Source organism: Macaca nemestrina, chromosome 8, assembly GCF_043159975.1.
Source record: "Macaca nemestrina isolate mMacNem1 chromosome 8, mMacNem.hap1, whole genome shotgun sequence".
In the NCBI taxonomy this organism is placed as follows: domain Eukaryota; kingdom Metazoa; phylum Chordata; class Mammalia; order Primates; family Cercopithecidae; genus Macaca; species Macaca nemestrina.
Window position 1 is genome coordinate 143775300 of NC_092132.1, and position 21878 is coordinate 143797177.

Below are 21878 nucleotides of genomic sequence, written 5' to 3' on the forward strand. Positions count from 1 at the left end.
CCGTTACCTTTAGGATACTTTTTCCTTTTCACAAAGGTGTCAGCTAACATCCTGAGCATTTCAGGTATCATGTCTGAGTGCCAATGCAGAGAATGAGCCTGTAATTCTAGGACTCCAGCAGTGCGCTCATCAATTCGGCTCCCAACCGCAGCTTACCCTGGGTTCAATTAAGGTAGCAAATGGTTTACAGAGAAGAGGCAGCCCCTATTCTGAGATAAAGGTATTGCTCACCCATCATTATCAATTCATTAGCCTCTGCACCACCGGACCTGCCCCAAAGATTGGCAGGCGAAGCCTGGGTTGGCGGTGGGGAGGTTGTTTGGTTTATACCCAGATCACACATGATCACATGACATTTCCTAACTTCAGCAGAACATGATAGCCACTGCAGACCTTCAGTTAGGGTCACTCTGGGACAGCTGTCCATTTCCTGGCTTCACTTGGTAGGCGGGGTGGAGACAAGGTCAAAGAAGATCAAGAACTGGGTTGTAACGTAATCCATGGAATTGACACTGCGAACAAAGAACATGTCCAGCACGAGAGGTGTGCCCAGCACAGGACAAAACAGTGTCCAGGAGGAAGAGGGAGTCATGTACGTCCAGGTCTGTGTGGGAGTGAGTGACCTGTCTGGAAAATCCTATCCCTTTGGTGGAGAGTGAAGCATCAGCTTCATTTAACTTTCCAATGGGGCCGCCGGCTCCCTCTTCTCACTCTGATTCCAGCCTCTCCAAGCTGTCTTCTGATGATCATTTGACTTCCCACCTAGATTGCACCACAGGGAGAGAATGGGCTTGAAACAGGATGTGTGTCTGATCTCTTGCCTGATTTTACTTGTCATTGTAAATTAATAACGTGGCATTTTGATTTACACACCCGTCTCTTGTGAACTTGGCGAGTATGACCGAGAGCCCGATAAACCGATCTTACCTCCGTGTGCTGACAAAACCAATTTTCTCAGTTTCTGAACCTGAAAAACTAAGGGCCAGCCCCTAGACTGCGGGGAAATCACCAAGGTAAATTCCCTTTTGAAGTCTCTGGCAGCCAGACAGCCGCCCTTTCCTCCACCTCCTGTCAAACACATTTCTCTTGTGGACTTTCATCTTTCAAGGTGAACCCTCCATGCTCAGTGCCCACTCAAATGATTGATTCCATGGTGGTAAGCTCAGGAAATGGGAAACTTTCTCTTCCCCTGAGCCACCTAATCAATGTTTTGACATGTCTATAAAGGCACTTAATCAAAACATAATTCTAATACGCATGTGATTTTTAGCATCTTATGTATATCCCCTATTCAAAATGACGAAACTATTATTCAGTTGTAACCCAGGATTTCCTAGGCCCCGCCAGACAGTACAAATTAGGTGATGTTCTCTTTAAACCCAATGGTGCTGGCGGGGTGGCCCCACCTGCAGAGGGCTGGTCGTTAACCTCTGTCCCCAAGTCTTTCCGTCTGTCCTGGGAGTTTTCTGAGGGGCTCTGAGTGCTCACAGTACTCTCCTCTAGTCTCTTTTTAATTTTTTAAAATTGTTGACTTTTTAAGTTAAAAACAGTTTTGTTGTTGTTGGTTTCTTGTTTTTGTTTTCATTTGTTTGTTTTTTGAGATGGAGTCTTGCTCTGTCTCTCAGGGTGGAATGCAGTGGTACCATCTCGGCTCACTGCAGCCTCCGTCTCCCAGATTCGAGCTATTCTCCTGCCTCAGCCTCCTGAGTAGCTGGGATTACAGGTGTGCGCCATGACGCCCAGCTAATGTTTGTATTTTTAGTAGAGACAGGGTTTTACTATGTTGGCCAGGCTGGTCTCAAACTCCTGATCTCAGGTGATCCGCCTGCCTCAGCCTCCCAAAGTGTTAGGATTCCAGGTGTTAGCCACTGCACCCGGCCTATTTTGGTTTTTTGTTTTAGAGACAAAGTCTTGCTTTGTCACCTAGGCTAGAGTGCAATGACAAGATCATAGCTCACCGCAGCCTCAACCTCCTGGCTGGCCTTGTTTTCAATGTTGGCCTCCTGCAGATCACTTCCAAGAGAGCCTGGACTTTGTCACTGCTTATTTTTGGTGTTGCAGCAATCGATGAGATTTCTTCTTCCGAGAGCACTGTCTCTGGGAGTTTGCAAAGCTGCGTTTTGGTACCTCAAGGTAACAATTTTTCATGAAGTTCTTTCAATGCATCTCTGCACCCCCAGAACCAGACAGTGATGGTGGAGAAATGGGTGGCACCCTTCTCCCCAGGCGTGTACTGCACAGAGCTTTCTGGGTTCCAGGGTAGCCCTGACGGTGCCGAAAGTCCTAGAAAATCTTCAAGGAAGCAGCTCTTTCATTTTTGGCCAAAACCCCTCTCCTGAAAAGGGATCAAGCCTAGGTCTTAGGGAACAGACATTTTACTGTCTTCCCCATCTTCCTTGCCTGACTTTGGTCTGGTCTTTTTCCTTAAAGCTTATCATGCACTCATGCAAATAGATATCTGCACACATCCGTGAGCAGAGGCTAAGTATACCGGATTCTGAACTAGGTTACAATGACAGAGAGAAGAAGACACAGTCCTTAGAAGTTCTGAATCTGGGCTGTGGGATAATCAACTGTGATATAATATATGTGCCATAGAAATGGTATGTACAAAATATGCTAAAACACAGAGGAAAAAAGGCTTCCTAAAGCAGAGGTTCTATAGCAGTAGAGAACAGCTAAGTGTGGCTGGGTGCAGTGGCTCTCACGCCTGTAATCCCAGCACTTTAAGAGACTGAGTCAGGTGGATCACCTGAGGTCAGAAGTTCGAGACCAGTCTGGCCAATACGGTGAAACCCTGTCTCTACTAAAAGCACAAAAATTAGCCAGGCATGGTGGCAGGCACTTGTAATCCCAGCTACTCAGGAGGCTGAGGCAGGAGTATCGTTTGAACCCGGGAGGCGGAGGTTGCAGTGAGCCAGTGAGCTGAGATGGGGCCACTGCACTCCAGCCTAGGTGACACAGTGAGACTCTGTCTCAAAAAACAAAACAAAACAAAACAAAACTCAGCTGAGTAGAGGAAAGGAAGTTAAAGGGCTTGCTGGGAGATGATAGTTAAATCGTCCTTTAAGCACGAACTTACCAGGCAGATGACAACAGGCATTCCAGGCAGGGGGAAAAGGTGAATGAAGTGTTAAAGGAAGTAATTTCATTCTATAAATTTGGTAATTCTATAAATGAGATTTTGCATAGCAAAATTTCAAGAGGCTTCAACATATGAACAGCAGCTTTTCAGTGAAACCTTTTGAAAAACAAAACTGATGTTGCAAAAGGATTTTATTCATCTCTCTTTTGGTTGCTGAGACTGAACAATACATAAAATAGTAAGAGGAGGAAGAAGGTGATTCCAAAGCATTTCAACACCCTCTGCTGAGAATGATTTAGGTGAAGAAATTGTGATGAAGATGAATAGCATGAGTAGTCCTTTGACAAATGGCATACTAGACATGGGATGATAGGCTAACCAATAAGAAAAGTCTAGGCCGGGCGCGGTGGCTCAAGCCTGTAATCCCAGCACTTTGGGAGGCCGAGACGGGCAGATCACGAGGTCAGGAGATCGAGACCATCCTGGCTAACACAATGAAACCCCGTCTCCACTAAAAATACAAAAAAATTAGCCGGGCGTGGTGGCGGCGCCTGTAGTCCCAGCTACTCGGGAGGCTGAGGCAGGAGAATGGCGGGAACCCGGGAGGCGGAGCTTGCAGTGAGCCGAGATCGCGCCACTGCACTCCAGCCTGGGCGACAGAGCGAGACTCCGCCTCAAAAAAAAAAAAAAAAAAAAAAAGAAAAGTCTAATGTTGGCTGGGCACAGTGGCTCACGCCTGTAATCCCAGCACTTTGGGAGGCCAAGGCGGGCGGATCACAAGATCAGGAGATCGAGACCATCCCGGCTAACACGGTGAAACCCCGTCTCTACTAAAAATACAAAAAAATTAGCCAGGCGCGGTGGTGGGCGCCTGTGGTCCCAGCTGCTCGGGAGGCTGAGGCAGGAGAATGGCGTGAACCTGGGAGGCGGAGCTTGCAGTGAGCTGAGATTGTGTCACTCCAGCCTGGGTGACAGAGTGAGATTCTGTCTCAAAAAAAAAAAAAAAGAAAAGTCCAACTTGGTGAAGGCACGTGGAAGATCTAGACTACGTCCTAATTATCCTAGACCAGTGAGACTTACTAAGTCTAAAAGTTATACCAAAAGTGAAGACAGGCCAAAGAGGAGCCTCTGACCTTCTCCAGCCTTCTCATCTACTTGCCTATTTAGGCAAGACTCTCAATGTATATGAACTACTCATTGCCTTCATTTAATTTAGATATCCTACTAGTACATAACCTAGATGTTGCAAGGAATATTCCATTCACTGATGGAAATAGAGCAGCAAAGAAAGCAAGCAAATGGTGTTCAAGATCCACCACATATCCCTCCGTGTCTAAGTGGGAGCCCAGGGTTCTGACTCTACCTGTTAAACAGATGAAGATATCTGTCAGGAGTTGGAAAGAGCTGCATCCTCCCACTTCGGGGAATACAAAATTTGATCTCAGCTGAACAAGCCTGGAAAGTTCTGCCTTACCTTAGAAGGATCCTTGTCAAAGTTTGCCTTCCTGGGAAATGAGAAGTAGCATCTTCCTGCAACATGAATAAACACAAATAACTTCCAGAATTCTGCAATGGAGGTTCTCATCTCAAGTTGCTCACTCTTGGTATCAAAAGTGTAATTGTCTAGCAAAGACATAGAATCAACCTAGGTGTCCATCGATGGTGGGCTGGACAAGGAAAATGTAGTACACATATACCATGAAATGCTACGAAGCCCTGGCGGGGCACGGTGGCTCACGCCTGTAATCCCAGCACTTTGGGAGGCCGAGGTGGGTGGATCACAAGGTCAGGAGATCGAGACCATCCTGGCTAACATGGTGAAACCCCGTCTCTACTAAAAATACAAAAAATTAGCCGGGCGTGGCAGCGTGCGCCTGTAATCCCAGCTACTCGGGAGGCTGAGGCAGGAGGATGGTGTGAACCCGGGAGGTGGAGCTTGCAGTGAGCCGAGATCGCGCCACTGCACTCCAGCCTGGGCAACAGAGTGAGACTCTGTCTCAAATAAATAAATAAATAGTTGAAAAAAAATTTACCATGTAATTTCCTTGTCCATGATGAGGAAGTCATGATGGACTGGACAGCAGTTGATTCATATCTCAATGATCCATGTTTTGTGGCAATCTTTTCTTACCTAAATTTTGAAAGAAGAAATTTTAAATGACCTGAAAGATCCTTTTTGCAGTCAAGCCAGTCTACAGAAAATACATATTTTCCATCTTGCATCTCAGTCAGACAGGGCAATCTTGCATCTCAGCATCAGCCTCTTGTCTTCCTACATCTGTTACCTTGGTTCAAGAGGATATTTATCTAAAAATAACAAATCTAAACCACAGGAAAATTCATGCACCCAAAGTATGCAAATCCCTGCTGACTAATAAATCAACAACTTATGTCAAAAAGTCCAATAGTTACAATGGCCAGAAGTGTTATACTCAGGGCATCTTGGGTAAGGGAGGCACTGGAGGACAGAAGGTCATTCCTGCAGACAGAGAGCCAGCTACTTTACAAGGAGCTTCAGATTCTTTAAGATTAGAATAACAACTCCAAATCCAGATTCAATCACTGTTTCGTGTACTAGTCTTAGTATGGAAGGGACTTGAAAGCTTCTTGGAAAATGAAGGTGATCATGCAATAACAATAACAGACTTTGTGGATTATCATCCAACTGTTTTTGGAAGCTGGTGTGGTGTTTTAGACATTTTAACTTGTCCAGTCGCTTAGCAGGATTGATTTCGTTTTCTGAGGATTTTACCAGGTGTTCAAAGATTCCTCATCATTGTATGTCTGAAGGTGATAAATATGTTTTAGTGTGCGTGTTTCAGGGAATATGAAACTACATCTGGATCTGGGTCACTCTTGAACATCCTCTGGAATGTCCACACACAAAAGTACCCAGTGGTCTCTTTATTGCAAAAAGGTGATAACTGACTTAACCAGGAACTACTGAAAAGTATGTTTGGGCCGGGCGCAGTGGCTCAAGCCTGTAATCTCAGCACTTTGGGAGGCCGAGGCGGACAGATCACGAGGTCAGGAGATCGAGACCATCCTGGCTAACACGGCGAAACCCCGTCTCTACTAAAAATACAAAAATATTAGCCGGGCGTGATGCTGGACGCCTGTAGTCCCAGCTACTCGGGAGGCTGAGGCAGGAGAATGGTGTGAACCTGGGAGGCGGAGCTTGCAGTGAGCCAAGATCATGACACTGCATTCCAGCCTGGGTGACAGAGCGAGACTCCATCTCAAAACAATAACAACAACAAAAACAAAAAAACCAGTATGTTTAAATCATTAAAAATGAATCTGTGGACCCATGAGGCATTTAGAGACATTGAACAAGTATCCACATTTTAAGAGATAACAGAGGTGGTGTAGAGAAATATTAATCCTTTCACTTTTGGATCTGGGAAGAGAAAATATTGACGTAAGATGCTTTTGATACAGATTACAAGATGGCCTGTGATCACCATATCACGATCATATCACACTTAAGCAAGAGTCTGTGCAACTGTGATGGATGGTCCCAGAACTGCAGGGGTGGGAGAATATGCTGAAAAACCTTTGGATGTGTATGTGAATGCATGTGTACTTTCAACCTGCGAGGAATAATCAGCAAGTAAAGCAGTACTTCTATAAACATGCCAGAAAAAAATGGAAGTCCTCACAATGGCAAACTGCCACATATCAAAGAAAGCAGCAACAAAAGATCTAGAGCTCAAACCATTAGAATGAAAAAGATACTGCAGAAATACAATTTTCATGAGCCATTTCAGTCTCTGACAGATCAAACAGATGCTCCTCAAGCTTGGTAATATATTTGAGCAATACAATCTTAAAAAATAATCTGTATTTATATGTATCTATTATAACCTTTCCAAGGCTAGGATCTTGGATGTGGCCCTTTAATAGCTGGTCCCTGGATCTTTGGGGAAAAAAGCAACATAGCATAAAGGATAAAGCACTGGAGTCACACAGACAGGTTCACTTCTTGGCTCTTCTGTTCACTTAATAAAAGGAAATCTTTTGTCTCTCTGAACCTCAGTTTCCTCATGAGTGAAATGGGATAATGGAACAGCTGCCTGTGATAATGCATAGAAAGCCCTGAACAGTGTCTGCTCCAGTGTGGATGCCCAGTGCACATCAGCTCTGATTGCCGCAGCAGCAGACTCCTGTCATCTGCACTCGCCTTCCTCTGCCAAGCACCAGTGCTCAGGCCTCTCCACTGACAGTGGAGAGGACTTGCCTGGCATACAATTCATGCCAGTGTTCTCCTATAATGTCACTGATTTCTGTAACTACTGTATCTGCCTGCTTTAGCAGGGAGCCACCCCTGAGCTTCTCTTCCTGCTTGGGAGAGACAAGGAAAGAAAGCAACAGCATCTCCTAGGCAATGGGGGCAATTTTATCACTTCTGCTACCTAGATCCCGGAGCTAAAGAGGGAAGTCCCAGGGCACATCAGTGTTCCTATGTGCTTGCACCTGGTAGCACAGCCTTGCTCTAAAGACCAGTTCCCCAGCCAATTTATTGCTTAACTGTCTAATTCCACCCAGGAATCCACACGGACTCCCCAGCATCCTGGTTCACTCACTGTGCCTGTATATGCTTCAACCGCAGTTTGGACAGATTTTGAGTTGTTGCCCACATGGCTTTTTTTTTTTTTTTTTTTTTCAGATGGAGTTTCGCTCTTGTTGCCCAGGCTGGAGTGCAGTGGCGCCATCTCGATCTCGGCTCACTGCAACCTCTGCCTCCGGGTTCAAGTGATTCTCCTGTCTCAGCCTCCCAAGTAGCTGGGATTACAGGTGCCTGCCACCATGCCAGGCTAATTTTTGTATTTTTAGTTGAGATGGGATTTCATCATACTGGTCAGGTTGGTCTCGAACTCCTGACCTCAGGTGATCCACCCGCCTTGGCCTCCCAAAGTGCCAGGATTACACGCGTGAGGCACTGCGCCCAGCTGCCCACATGGCTTCTTGCCACATCTGGCCCATAGCTGGTTTCCCAGGAGGTTGCCCAACTTGCGCTCTGGCATCACTGAACCTGAATATCGATCTAGCTGAGGCCCCTGATACTACTCTATTCTACAAAAAATAAATCCTCTCTGAGAGCTCCATAGAACATTTACCAGCTATGAATCATGTAGTCAGAAATAAAGAAAATCTCAATAAATTCACAAACACAGAAGTTGGGTAGGCCACATTTCCTAATCACAATGCAATACAACTAAAAGTAGTTTATTTAAATTACAACCCAAAATACCCCCAACTATTTGGATTTTTTTTTTAAGAAGTATTCTAGGCCAGGTGTAGTGGCTGAAGCCTATAATCCCAGCACTTTGGGAGGCCGAGGTAGGTGGAACACCTGAGGTCATGAGTTCGAGACGAGCCTGGCCAACATGACGAAACCTCATCTCTACTAAAAATACAAAAATTAGCCGGGCATGGTGATGGGTGCCTGTAATCCCAGCTACTCCGGAGGCTGAGGCAGGAGAATCACTTGAACCCAGGAGGCAGAGGTTGCAGTGAGCCAACATCACGCTGTTGCACTCCAGGCTGGTGGACAAGAGTGAGAAATCATCTAAAAAAAATAAAAAAAAAGAAAGGAGTATTGTAATGACTAGGCAAAGGAGAAGATAAACAGTAGAAAATAGTCAGCCTTCCCTATCCGTGGGTTCCACATCTGCAGATGCAACCAACTGTAAATCAAAAATATTCAGAAAAAAATCCAGAAAAGTTTATGTTGTTGCTGGTGTGTACTATGTAGTTAGGCCTGTAACTGACATGTATAGACTTTTTTTCTTATCATTATTCCCCAAACAATATAATAACCATTTACATTGTGCTAGATATTATATCTAGAAATGATTTAAAGTATATGGGGCTGGGTGCAGTGGCTCATGTCTGTAATCCCAGTACTTTGGGAGGCCAAGGCGGGCAGAACACCTGAAGTCAGGAGTTCGAGACCAGTCTGGCCAACACGGTGAAACCCCGTCTCTACTAAAAATACAAAAAAACTAGCAGGACGTGGTGGCATGCACCTGTAATCCCAGCTACTCAGGAGGCTGAGGCAGGAGAATCGCTTGAACCTGGGAGGCGAAGGTTGCAGTGAGCTGGGATCGTGCCACTGTACTGCAGCCTGGTCGACAGAGCGAGACACTGTTTGTTTGTTTGTTTTTTTAAAAAAAACAGTATATGGGAGGACATATGTAGGTAGTATATAATACTACACCATTTTATATCAGGGACTTGAGCATCCACAAATTTTGGCATCTGCAGTGGGCTCCTGGAACCAATATCATTCAGATATTGAGAAATGGCTGTAATACGTCATTTAGAAAATAATGAGTACTTATCAAAGCATGAAAGGAGGCCAAGCAGGATTGAGAAACAAATTCATAAACTTTAACTGTTTAACTAAAAAAAGAAAAAGCATACTAAGCTATAAGGATAAAATTACAGGGGAGAAAAGGGTCCCAAGGAAGGAAATAATTAAGAGAAGAAATAGTAACAATAACTTCCTTGTAATGAGTACCTAATATGTTTATAATCCTTTTATATGCGTTCTCTAATCCCTACAAGATTTCAAATATGGCATTAATATTATTCCATTTTGCAGATGAGAATACTAGTCTCAACAAGGTTGGGATGCTTGTCTAAGGCCTCATAACTCTTAAGTTGTGAAGGAAATTTGAGCTCAAGTCAGTCTGACTTCAAACATTTCTCTAATTCCACTATCCACTTAAATATGCTGTTTGTACTGTATTGCATTCATTCAAACCCACATTAGAAAATAAACCACATGGCCGGGCATGGTGGCTCACGCCTGTAATCCCAGCACTTTGGGAGGCTGAGGCAGGTGGATCACGATGTCAGGAGATGGAGACCATCCTGGCTAACACGGTGAAACCCCGTCTCTACTGAAAATACAAAAAATTAGCGGCACGTGGTGGCGGGCGCCTGTAGTCCCAGCTACTTGGGAGGTTGAGGCAGGAGAATGATGTGAACCCAGGAGGTGGAGCTTGCAGTGAGCCGAGATTGCGCCACTGCACTTCAGCCTGGGCGACAGAGCAAGACTCCTTCTCAAAAAAAAAAAACAAAAGAAAGAAAAAGAAAATAAACCACATGTGGCCAGACACGGTGGCTTACACCTGTAATCCCAGCACTTTGAGAGGCCAAGGCGGGTGGATCATGAGGTCAGGAGATCAAGAACATCCTGGCTAACATGGTGAAACCCCAACTCTACTAAAAATGCAAAAAAAAAAAAAAAAAAAAAAAAAAAAATTAGCCGGGTGTGGTAGCTGGCGCCTGTAGTCCCAGCTACTTGGGATGCTGAGGCAGGAGAATGGCGGAGCTTGCAGTGAGCCGAGATCGCGCCACTGCACTCCACAGTGAGACTCCGTCTCAGAAAAAAAAAAAAAAAAAAAAAAGAAAGAAAAGAAAAGAAAACAAACTGCATGCTGGGTCATTGAAAAAAATTGTATAACTAATAAACCTCAGACAAAATGTAATGAACAAAAAAGATAACAATATATATAGTACTATATCAGATGCCAAGATATTTAATACAAGCTGATAATTTAAAAGTACAAAATAATACTTGAGAAAATCTCACTAGAATAATTTTATAAACATATAAAATGACTAAAAGTGGCACAATAAATTCTCCATTAGGATTCATTTTGGCTTCAAATGACAGAAAATCCAAAATAATAGTGAAGTTTAGTCCAGCTACTGTAGGACTCCTAAACTCTGTTATTTTATTGCTCTGCCATCCTCAGCAAGAGGTTTCCACCTTATGACACAAATGGCTGTGGAGTCTTCAGTCACCAAGTTTTTATTTTAGTAAGTAAGAAAAAAGGCACAAACTCTTCTTTTAAAGACAATATCCAGAAGTTACGCATATCACTTTTGCATCCACCCTATGATAGACAGACTCAAAGATGGTTCTCACATATCCCAAAAAGCCTTCTGTAATCCTGTCCCCTGTACTGTGGGCAGGACCTGTGATTGGTTTCTAACAAAGGATCTGCTAAAGGTGATGAAATGTGACAGTGCTCTCGCTTGCTCGCTTAGAGGACCTCAGCTGACATGTATGAAGCAGCCCAGGTGACAAGAAACCAAGCATAGCTTCTAGTCAGCAGCTGGGAAGATCAGAGACCCTCAGTCTGACAGTTCACAAGGAACTGAATCCTGCCAACAAACACCTGAGCTTGAAAGTGGATCCTTCCCCGGTCCAACCTCAGATGAGACCCCAGACCTGACTGCCACCTTGATGGCAGCTTTAAGACATATGCTGAAGCACAGAACAGTTATGTAGGTCCACACTCTTGACTCACAGAAGTGGAGATAATAAATAGGTTTTGTTTAAGCTGCTATTGTGATAATATTATTACTAGATACTAATACACTCTTCATTCACCAATACTGATTCACATGGCTACACATAGCTGCAAAGGAAGCTGGAAAGTGTAGTCTTTATTCATTGGCTATATGTAAGCTAAACATCCAAAATTCTATTGCCAAGGAGAAGAGAAGAATGGATACTGGGCCCCAGCCAGGGATCTCTGCCCCAGCAGACTAAGCAAATAACCAAGAGAAAAATAAGAAATGTTATCAGAGGGCTAAGTGCAATAGAATATTTCAATGCCTTCAGTATTAAATTCTTGCAAACATTTAAGAAACAAAAAAATCCTTGTGTCATTAAAAAAACTATTCCAAATTAACTTTTGCTGGTGACATGGCAAACTGAAATAATACTTTTAGTAAAATGATTTATAATATGTGTTTAGAGCCATGAAAAGTATCTATCCTTGCCTCAGTAATTTCACTTCTATAATTATATCCCAGGGAAAAATACAATATAGAGAGGAATAAATCTATGCAACATACTTATCATTGCACAGAAATATTACTAACAGAAAAAAATTAAAATCACCAAAATATTCATTAGTATATCAGCCAACAAGTAAATTAGTGTCTACTTTCTCAATAAAATTATCATGTAGTCATTAAAAATAATTACAAAGACTATTTTGTAGCATAAAAATTAGAATGTAGGCTGGGTGTTGTGGCTCACACCTGTAATCCCAGCACTTTGGGAGCCTGAGGTGGGAGGATTGCTTGAGCCCAGGAGCCTGAGACTATCTCGGGCAACATAATGAGACCCTGTCTCTACAAAAAAGATAAAGGAAAAATTAGCCAGGCATGGTGGTGCACACCTATAGTCCCAGCTACCTGGAAGGCTGAGGCAAAAGGATCATTAGGGCCCAGGAGGTCAGAGGTTACAGTGAGCTATGATCACGCCATCACACTCCAGCCTGAATGACAGAGCAAGACCCTGTCTCAATTTTTTTAAAGGCAATGTAAAGATGTCAAGTATTGAAAACAGAATTCACAAAACATTGTTTTGAAAAGAATGAATAGCAATACAACAATGACAGAAGTGATTGTTTTGATTAATAGGATTATTGTTGATTGTTTTCCTCAAATTTTCTAAATTTTCTCTAATTATTTGTGTAACCGACAAATTTTTAAATAACAAACAAAAGATTAAATAACAAAAACAGCTGTATATATTAGACTTCATTGCCAATATAGCAAACACTTTGGACTACCCTTTGCCTATGTTTATGCATCTATTGCATCTATTTTAATCTGCACATTAACTCCATAAGTCACTACCAATATGGTCCCAATTTTGCAATAGAGGAACTGAAGCCACAAGAAATGTTAAGTTCTTCACCCAGGTACACAGGCAGGACCATGACGGAGAGAGTTTCAATCCATATATGTCTGACTATAGAACCCAACATTTAAACTACTGGGCTAACGAGCAAAGAACAAGTGAAAGAAATAGAAATAGCAAGTAACATTTCATGAGAGAAATCAGTGGGTAAGGCAATTGCCCAGGAAATCACATTGAGGGGAGAAATGAATACAGCTCATAAATTTAAAGCCAAGAGTCCACAGCCTTCTGGATGTCACAGGGCTTTTGGTATCTTATTTTAATGTTTAGACATTCAACATTTTAAGAGTTCACTCCTTTGTGGTCAAGCCCCTTGAGACAATGAGCTTTATGCATGGGTTGTTTTTGTGCCTAATGATCCATGGTGGAAGAACTTACTGGCTTGGTGACCTCTGTCTCCTGGCGACAGTGAGGCCCACATGGTCTTCCCAGCATCCCAGTGGTTATGTGGCAGTCTATCAAATGGCCACAAGCACAATAGTGAATCAGTATTGAATGACAATAATTTCAAAGGTAAGTTCAAAAATAAGCTCTTTCTAAAATTCCTCTCATGAGTCATACCACGAGAGTAAAAAACAGATTTTGTGAGCAAGAAGGGACTTCTCTCACACAAATGACAAGTTTTTATATATAATAATAACGTAGAGTTGCTAACCTCCACATTCAGGAATGAAACTATTCTGTACAAGGTCATCAGCAATTCAGCTCTCATCTTTCTATCCGTTTTGAAGAATCTCCCTTCATCTGAGGTCAGTGTTTGTAGGAGCAGAATAACATCCTGCATTTTTAATGAGCTTTTCAAATCACATATTTTGCAAAAGGTCATGCCTCCTATGTTATTTTTATTTCATTTTGGAAGGAAAGTTAAATGTTTATAGCTTAATGGACAATTTTAAGTTCTTCTACAAGCTGCTGTTCAAAGGAAATACATTAGAGTTTGTGTGTATTCTGTAAACTTGCATTTGAGAGAGAATATGATGTGCATATATGTCCATATGATAATCATAATTCCTCTAATATTAATCATACCATGTTAATTCAATTGGACTTAGAGTTCTAATTAATTTAAAATTCTAATACAAATTTTAATGAATTCCTAAGTAAAAGACCTTCCTTGTTCCTGAATAGGACATTTCAACATCATAATGATGTGAGTTCTCCCTGAGTTTAGTTATAAATATAATACAATCACAGTTTTAAAAATATGCTTTTTTTTTCTTCTGAAGGTAGGCAAGTGGTAACAACATTCTTATAGAAAAATAAATAAGCAAGAATAGCTAGGGAAGCTCTGAAAAGGAGGAACTGAAAGTGATCAGCCTTCTCAGGTTGTAAAACATACTACAAAACCTCCGTAATTAAAGCAGTGTGGTATTGGCATGTAAATAGACAAACAGACCAATGGGAGTGGAATAAAAATCCAGACCTTAACTGCATATGGAAATCTAGAGTATAATAAAAAGAACATTTCAAATTACTAGAGCAAAGGTGGATTTTCAAATAAATGGTATTGAGACAACTGGTAGCCATTTGGAGAAAGACAAAATTAGATCCATTCCTTAGACCAAACACATACACATTCACACACACATTCATACACACACACACACACATACACACAGAGGCACACACACATGCACACATGGAAGATCAGAGCTCTAAATATAAGAAATGAAACCGTGCAAGTACTAGAAGAAAGCAGGGGCCAGGCGCAGTGGCTCATACCTGTAATCCCAACACTTTGGGAGGCTAAGGCGGGCAGATCATGAGGTCAGGAGTTTGAGACTAGACTGGCCAACATGGTGAAACCCCGTCTCTAATACAAATACAAAATTTAACCAGGTGTGGTGGCGGGCACCTGTAATCCCAGAAACAGAAGTGCAGAGGGGAACTGTACAGCCTGCAGAACCATATGCCAATTAAACCTCTTTTCTTTATAAATTACCCCATCTCAGGTATGTCTTTATAGCAATATGAGAACAGATTAATACATAGAGGGAACATTTGAACACTGTCCTTTAGTTATATACCCTCAGTCTAGGGGAAACTGCAAACAAATCTTGAGCTTCTTAGAGGGTTTTATGGGTTTTGTTTCATTTTTTTTGTTTTCATAGTGGTTTAAGAATATAAATTCTGAAGTCATTTTATATGTATTGTGGAATTGAGCAAAGCAGCGTATATGATGATATTGTTGGGCGTCAGGATACTCGCTGTGGAAGAAGGAAGATATAAAAATGTAGAGTTGAGAAAGGCAAGAAAGAACACTATGGAGGGACTGGGTTGAAATTGGAGGTATCAGTACAGACTCATATTTCAAATATATTAAAATATATGAATATTTTCTAGTACTATCTGCTAAAAGGACCTAAAAGCAATTAAAACATCTAGTAGCCAGATATTCATTTCTAAATACCATGGCTACTTTGAAGGAGTTCTTATTGGCTAAACTTAAAAAAATTGGGGCATCAGAATGTTTATTTATGAATGAACATGTAAATAAATGACTCATGAACCATGAGTCCTTACTGATAATAAAGAACTTTAAAGGCCAGGCATGGTGGCTCATGTCTGTAATCCCAACACTTTGTGGGGCCAAGGCAGGAGGATTGCTTGCACCCTAGGAGTTGCAGATCAGCCTGGGCAACACAGCAAGACTCCCATCACTACAAAAAAATTTTAAAAATTTGGGTGCAGAGGCACATGCCTGTACTCCCAGTTACTTGGGAAGCTGAGGTAGGAGAATCGTTTGAGCCTGGGAAATCAAGGCTGTAGTGAGCTGTGATCACACCATTGCACTTCAGCCTGGGCAACAGAGCAAGACCCTGTCTCAAAAAAATGTAACTAAAAAATAATAATAGATAGATGGTAGATAGGAAGGTATGTAAGTAGATAGATTAGATAGCTAGATAGTAGATAGATAGGAGAATTTGAGCATGAAAGTAATAAGAACTGTACTGGATGATGATCCTTTACCAGAACAGGAACCCTGAGTCTATACTGATGATAGACAACCAGGCAGAGAGATAGATAAAAGAGAAAGGAGAGTGAGGAGGAAGAGTCCATTCATAAAGCTCATTCATTAAAAATAAAACTAGTGATTTTTAACTGTATCACTCCCTGCCAACTGATAAAGTGCAGGAAGTAATGGAGTTAAAAACCATCATTTTGCAACGATCACAATGAAGATTGTTTTGGGTAAGAATCAACAATAGATGCTAAATCTGAGGTAGAAGGGGAGTTTGATGAGGAGCAGTTTATTTATGTGGTCTTTCTACACCTCCCTACAGAATATTTTGTGGTTGTAAGGGGAAATAGTGATAATGCAGTGGGATAAACTGGACAGCATCTAAAATAAGTGATCAAAATGAACACTGGTAATGAGAGGCAGATGGGTGTTGTGCACCTGCAGATACAATGCTCCAGGAGGATACAATATCAGATTTTTTTTTTTTTTTTGTATTCTGGCCATCAGTGCAAAACTTGAATCTAATCATGAAGAAACATCAAACAAACCCAAACTGAAAAACATTCTGTAAAATAACTGGCCTGTTGCCTTCAAAAGTGCCGAAGTTGTGAAAAATAAAGACAGGACAATTCCAGATTAAAGGAAAATAAAGATATGTGACAATTTAACATCATACCTGACCCTGGACTGTATCCTGAAGTGGAGGGGAAAAAAAAAATGGTATAAAGCTCTTATCAGAACCATTAACAAAATTGGAATATGTCTTTGATAAAGTATTTATTATGTCTATGTTGAATTTCCAAATTGTAACTACTGTGGTTACATGTTCTAACCACAGTGATAGTCAACCTACTCTATATAATAATGTGTGTTTTGTGTGTATATGCCTGTGTGGAGAGAGAGAGAGAAAAAATGAGGTAACATCGAAACTGACCCAATAGTCCCATAGATGATTATTTTGGATAGACATAGAAATTGACCCTTCTGGTCTTAAAGTTTAAAACTTACATTTGTTTTATCTGAGTTCCTTCCTCAGGCCTCTCAAAAGGTATCAAAGAACTGAAACTCACCAGATCACCACATCCAGACATGAGATGCCAGACCCCTCATCCTTCATAATTGCTTTCTTACTTCTCCCTAATTCCTGTTTTTCTTTTCTTTTCTTTTCTTTTCTTTTCCTTTCTTTTCCTTTCTTTTCTTCTTTGAGACGGAGTCTCGCTGTTGCCTAGGCTGAAGTGCAGTGTCACGATCTCAGCTCACTGCAAGCTCCGCTTCCTGCCTTCCCACCATTCTCCCGCCTCAGACTCCTGAGTAGCTGGGACCACAGGCGCCCACCACCACACCAGGCTAATTTTTTGTATTTTTAGTAGAGACAGGGTTTCACTGTGTTAGCCAGGATGATCTCGATCTCCTGACCTCGTGATCCACCCACTTTGGCCTCCCAAAGTGCTGCGATTACAGGCGTGAGCCACGGTGCCTGGCCCTAATTCTTGTTTTTCTAAGTAACCACCTGCTTCCTGTTGAACAACTCCTTTTCCTTATCCCTTCCCTGGTTCCTGTTTTCCCACACATTGTTACATTTCCTCCCTGCTATATAAATCCCTAGTTTTAGTCAGTCATGGAGATGAATTTGAGATTGATCTCCCATCACCCGATTAAAACCTTCTTCCCTGGCAATACCCATTGTCTCAGTGATTGACTTTCTGTGCACCAAGCAGCAGGACTTAGAGTGAACCCCTGGTGTTTTGGTAACAACCTGTTAAAAACAATTGGTGAATTTGAATAAAGGGTATATGGAAATTCTTTGAATATACTGATACGTACATAAATTTCTGAACAGGTCAAGGACTTCCTTTTTTGTTATTCTCATTCTCATTCAGCTTGGACAATTCCCTTATATGAAAGACAATATTTTATATTCCTGTCTTATCTTCATGTTTGACTAGAAAAACCTTTTCCTGGCTGAGTACAGTGGCTCACACCTGTAATCCAAGCACTTTCAGAGGCCGAGGCAGGTGGATCACCTGAGGTCAGGAGTTCGAGACCAGCCTGGCCAACATGATGAGAGACCCTCTCTACTAAAAATACAAAAATTAGCCAAGCGTGGTAGCAGGCGCCTGTAATCCCAGTTACTTGGGAGGCTGAGGCATAGAATTGCTTGAACCCAGGAGGCGGAGGTTGCAGTGAGCCAAGACTGTGCCACTGCACTCCAGCCTGGGCAACAGAGGAAGACTTCATCTCAAACAAAACAAAACAAAACAAAACAAACAAAAAACTTCCTTTACCGATACCTTCATATGTTGTTTTATCTTACAGTTTTATTTTGAGGTTGGTAAGAGAAGATTTTTCTCTTCCCAGTTGACAAATGAAAAACAAAACTGAAAGACTGGAGTCTGAAAAGAGAATGTTCTTGCCAGAAATTAGTCAAGGAGAAGGGGAGGCCTGATGCGGATTTTGCACTAGGACTCTGGCCTCTCGGAGACAGCAGAGCATACCGATGGTTTGGAGCAGGGTATGAGCCCAAGGAAAGTGGAGGTTCAGGGATTTTTCTGAGCAGCCCGCTGCTATAATGAGCTTACTACTTCGTGGGCACTTCCCAGGAGAACCAGAGATTCCATCAAAGAGGCAGAACCTGAGCTCAAGCTAGGTTGGGCTGTTATTCTGACCTGGAGACTATCCTCCCTCTCTTCCCTAACAAGGCCACACCATGATAATTATAATGACTTTTTTCTATTCTTCCTAGACTCATTTCTATTTGGTTAAAAATGCACTTCCCTAATGATTCATTTATCAGCCTGTTCTTGTATTTAATCATGCTTTACCAACATCCCCCAAAAAACTATTTGAAATTAATTGTTATCCAACAAGGCCCAAGCTTCTCATATTCTCATCTTATTGCACAGTACAGCATTGCCTTAAGTTATAGCAGTAATTAAACTGTGCTTTAATTAAGTAAGCCCTACCCTGCTCTTGTAACAGTCCCATTCAGGCAATTTCCTTCAAATAATTTCCTTCATTTCAGTATTATTACTCACACCTACTGGGGCTAGAAGACTATATATGCAAGCACAGGGTGAGATTTTGTGTTGTCTTTGGGTGTTGACTAACTACCTTGGCAACACTGGTAATTTCTACAGCTCTATAAAATCTAGATCCTTGTTTTCTCCCTCCCAAATCTCTTCTGAAAAATTAGGAAAGCAAGCCTTTTTGCCATTCTTCAACTCAACTGTAATCAGTCTATACATCTCTAGACCCAGGGAAGAATTGATATTTATAGCTCCTGCTGTTATTCACATCAGAAAACTTGGCAGACTGGAGGATACAAACTTGGAGTGCCTACCTGAAGTACCATAGTGTGGGATTCCTCGGATCTCTATCGAGTTACAGAAAACATACAGAGTTTGGTACAACTCTGCTCCGACAGCTTTGCAAATAGAGTGCTATTATGTTTTCCAGGCCTGAGTGTCCTAAACCAACACAGTTAAGGTGTCTCTTGGTCTGAGACTCATGCCTCTGTAAGATTTTTTTTTTTTTTTTTTTGAGACAGAGTGTCGCTCTCTCGCACAGGCTGGAGTGCAGCAGCGTGATCTTGGCTCACTGCAAGCTCCGCCTCCCGGGTTGACACCATTCTCCTGCCTCAGCCTCCCAAGTAGCTGGGACTACAGGTGCCCATCACCACGCCCAGCTAATTTTTTTTTGTATTTTTAGTAGAGATGGGGTTTCACCGTGTTAGCCAGGATGGTCTCGATCTCCTGACCTCGTGATCCACCTGCTTCGGCCTCCCAAAGTGCTGAGATTATAGGTGTGAGCCACCGCGCCCGGCCCGTGCCTCGGCAGGTTTTTTATGGCTAAGCCCAGGCCCCAGGTCAGTCACTCTCTCGCAAGTGGGAATCAGGTTAGGCATTTCTGCTTGGTCTACCAGTGACCCAACCCAGTAACTACAGGGGACATGGTGACCAATCAACCTGGTTTACCTGGGATTGAGAGATTTCCAGGGACACGAGACTTTCAGTGCTAGAATCAAGACAGTCCTGGGAAAAATTAGACTGTTGGTCACTCTGAGGTTGGATCCCTAAGGGAAGGGCTCTGTCTTTTTTTTTTTTTTTTTTTTTTTGAGACAGAGTCTTACCCTGTCACCCAGGCTGGAGTGCAGCCGTATGATCTCTGCTAACTTCAACCTCTGCCTCCTGAGTTCAAGAGATTCTTGTGCCTCAGCCTCCTGAGTAGCTGTGATTACAGGTAGGTACTGCCAAGACCAGCTAGCTTTTGTATTTTTAGCAGAGACGGGGTTTCTCCATGTTGCCTAGACTGGTCTCAAGCTCCTGACCTCAAGTGATCCTCCTGCCTTGGCCTCCCAAAGTGCTGGGATTACCGGCATGAGCCACCGTGCCCAGCAGGAAGGGGTCCTTTCCTAATGCCCTGTGCCCAGAGAAGCCTAGCGGTTTGGGCTGGGATGGAACAGTCACTGACGACAAATTATATGGAATGATCAGGGACTTCCTATGGTTGGGGCCAAAATACAGAAAATGTATTTTTCCCCGTTTGGGGAGCAGATACTCCTCAAGCCGACAGCAGCATTTCTGTTCTCAATGACCAGTCCATTCTGACTAAAGGACAGGAAGGAAGTGGGTAAGACACCCATTCCCCGCATGCACAGAGAAGGGTAGGAAAGATTTACCAGAGAGTCAAGAGGGTCTAAGTTTAAGGGAAACAGGTTGAGAGGACAACACAGAGCTCCAAACCCAGGAGGACTCAGGAGGGCTGAGCAAAAAGCAGATTTGTTTTGTTGTTGTTGTTGTTTTTGAGACAGGGTCTTGCTCTGTCACCCAGGCTGAAATACAGTGGCGCAATTATAGCTCACTGCAATCTTGAATTCCTGGCTTCAAGCAATCCACTCACCTCAGCTTCCCAAAGTGCTGAGATTCTAGGCATGAGCCACTGTGTCCGGCCAAAAGGTAGATTTATAATCCAAGATAAACGCACTGGACCTGTGGATCTCAAACTTGATTCTAAGAATTCTCTGAGGTGCTTATTACATTATGAGGAATAACTAGCATTTATCAAGCCTTGCTATGGGCCTGGCACCATTCTAGGTACTTTCAATTGGTTTACTCATTTAATCCTTTCTATGGGGATGGTATTAAGGTGATTATCACCATCTAACCGATGAGCCAGAGGAAAGTTAAGTAATTTTCCCCAAGATTACACAAAGATGAAGGGAAGGAGCAGAGAATCTCTCCAGAGCTCGTGTTCTTAGTCTTGCATCATATCCCTTCTTATAGGCTATTGGTCTTCCTCGGTTAAAATACAGATTTCCAGGCCCACCCGTATTGAATAAGTTTGGGGTGAGATCCAGGAATCTGCATTTTTAACAATAGGCAAAGTGATTATGCAGGGGTAAGCAATATCTTGGGGGTCAAGGGAGATCTTTGACCCCGTGGGCATGCGTAGGAAATCCAGGATAGTGAGTGAGTTTACAGCAAGTTCTAATTCTGGATCTCTCAGTCTGGTCTGCCCACTCTGGCAGTGGATTTTTCTACCTCCATCAAGATTGATTTGTAAGTGGGGCAGGACTGAGGGTGAATGATCTTAACTGGGACTGGCAGAGGCAGGGAATAGCAACACCTCCTTCCTTCGGCCTGCCAGTGAATTTGCTTGGAGAGAAGATGTTGCCAGAACTGAGCGCTAAAGGTGCATGGCCAAGCACAAACTAGTAACTGTCCTGAAGCGCCCCTGGGACTGTGACTTTTAACTTTTGGAGATGAGGTAGTTCTCTGAGCTGAAAAGTGGTAGTAGCCCATGGGAACTGTTTGAAACACAGAGACAAAGAAATGCTGATGGCCGAGCATTACATGGTGGCTCACATCTGTAATCCCAGCACTTTGGGAGGCCGAGGTGGGTGGATCACAAGGTCAGGAGTTTGAGACTAGCCTGACCAACATGGTGAAACCCCGTCTCTACTAAAAATACAAAACTTAGCCAGGCATGGTGGCATGTGCCTGTAATCCCAGCTACTCGGGAGGCTGAGGCAGGAGAATCACTTGAACCTGGGAGGTGGAGGTTGCAGTGAGCCGAGATAGCACCACTGCACT

The 21878-nt window shown here is 42.7% G+C and overlaps 1 long non-coding RNA gene across 1 annotated transcript; it reads right to left on the reverse strand.

Annotated features, from left to right (window-relative positions):
* Positions 1 to 387: 387 nt before the first annotated feature.
* On the reverse strand, positions 388 to 16957 carry LOC105491150 (uncharacterized). The gene is made up of 4 exons (XR_011606575.1): positions 16857 to 16957; positions 5119 to 5216; positions 4560 to 4615; positions 388 to 762 (listed from the first exon to the last, which is right to left on the reverse strand). It is a non-coding gene; the product is annotated as an uncharacterized lncRNA (long non-coding RNA).
* Between the last annotated feature and the right edge of the window lie 4921 nt (positions 16958 to 21878).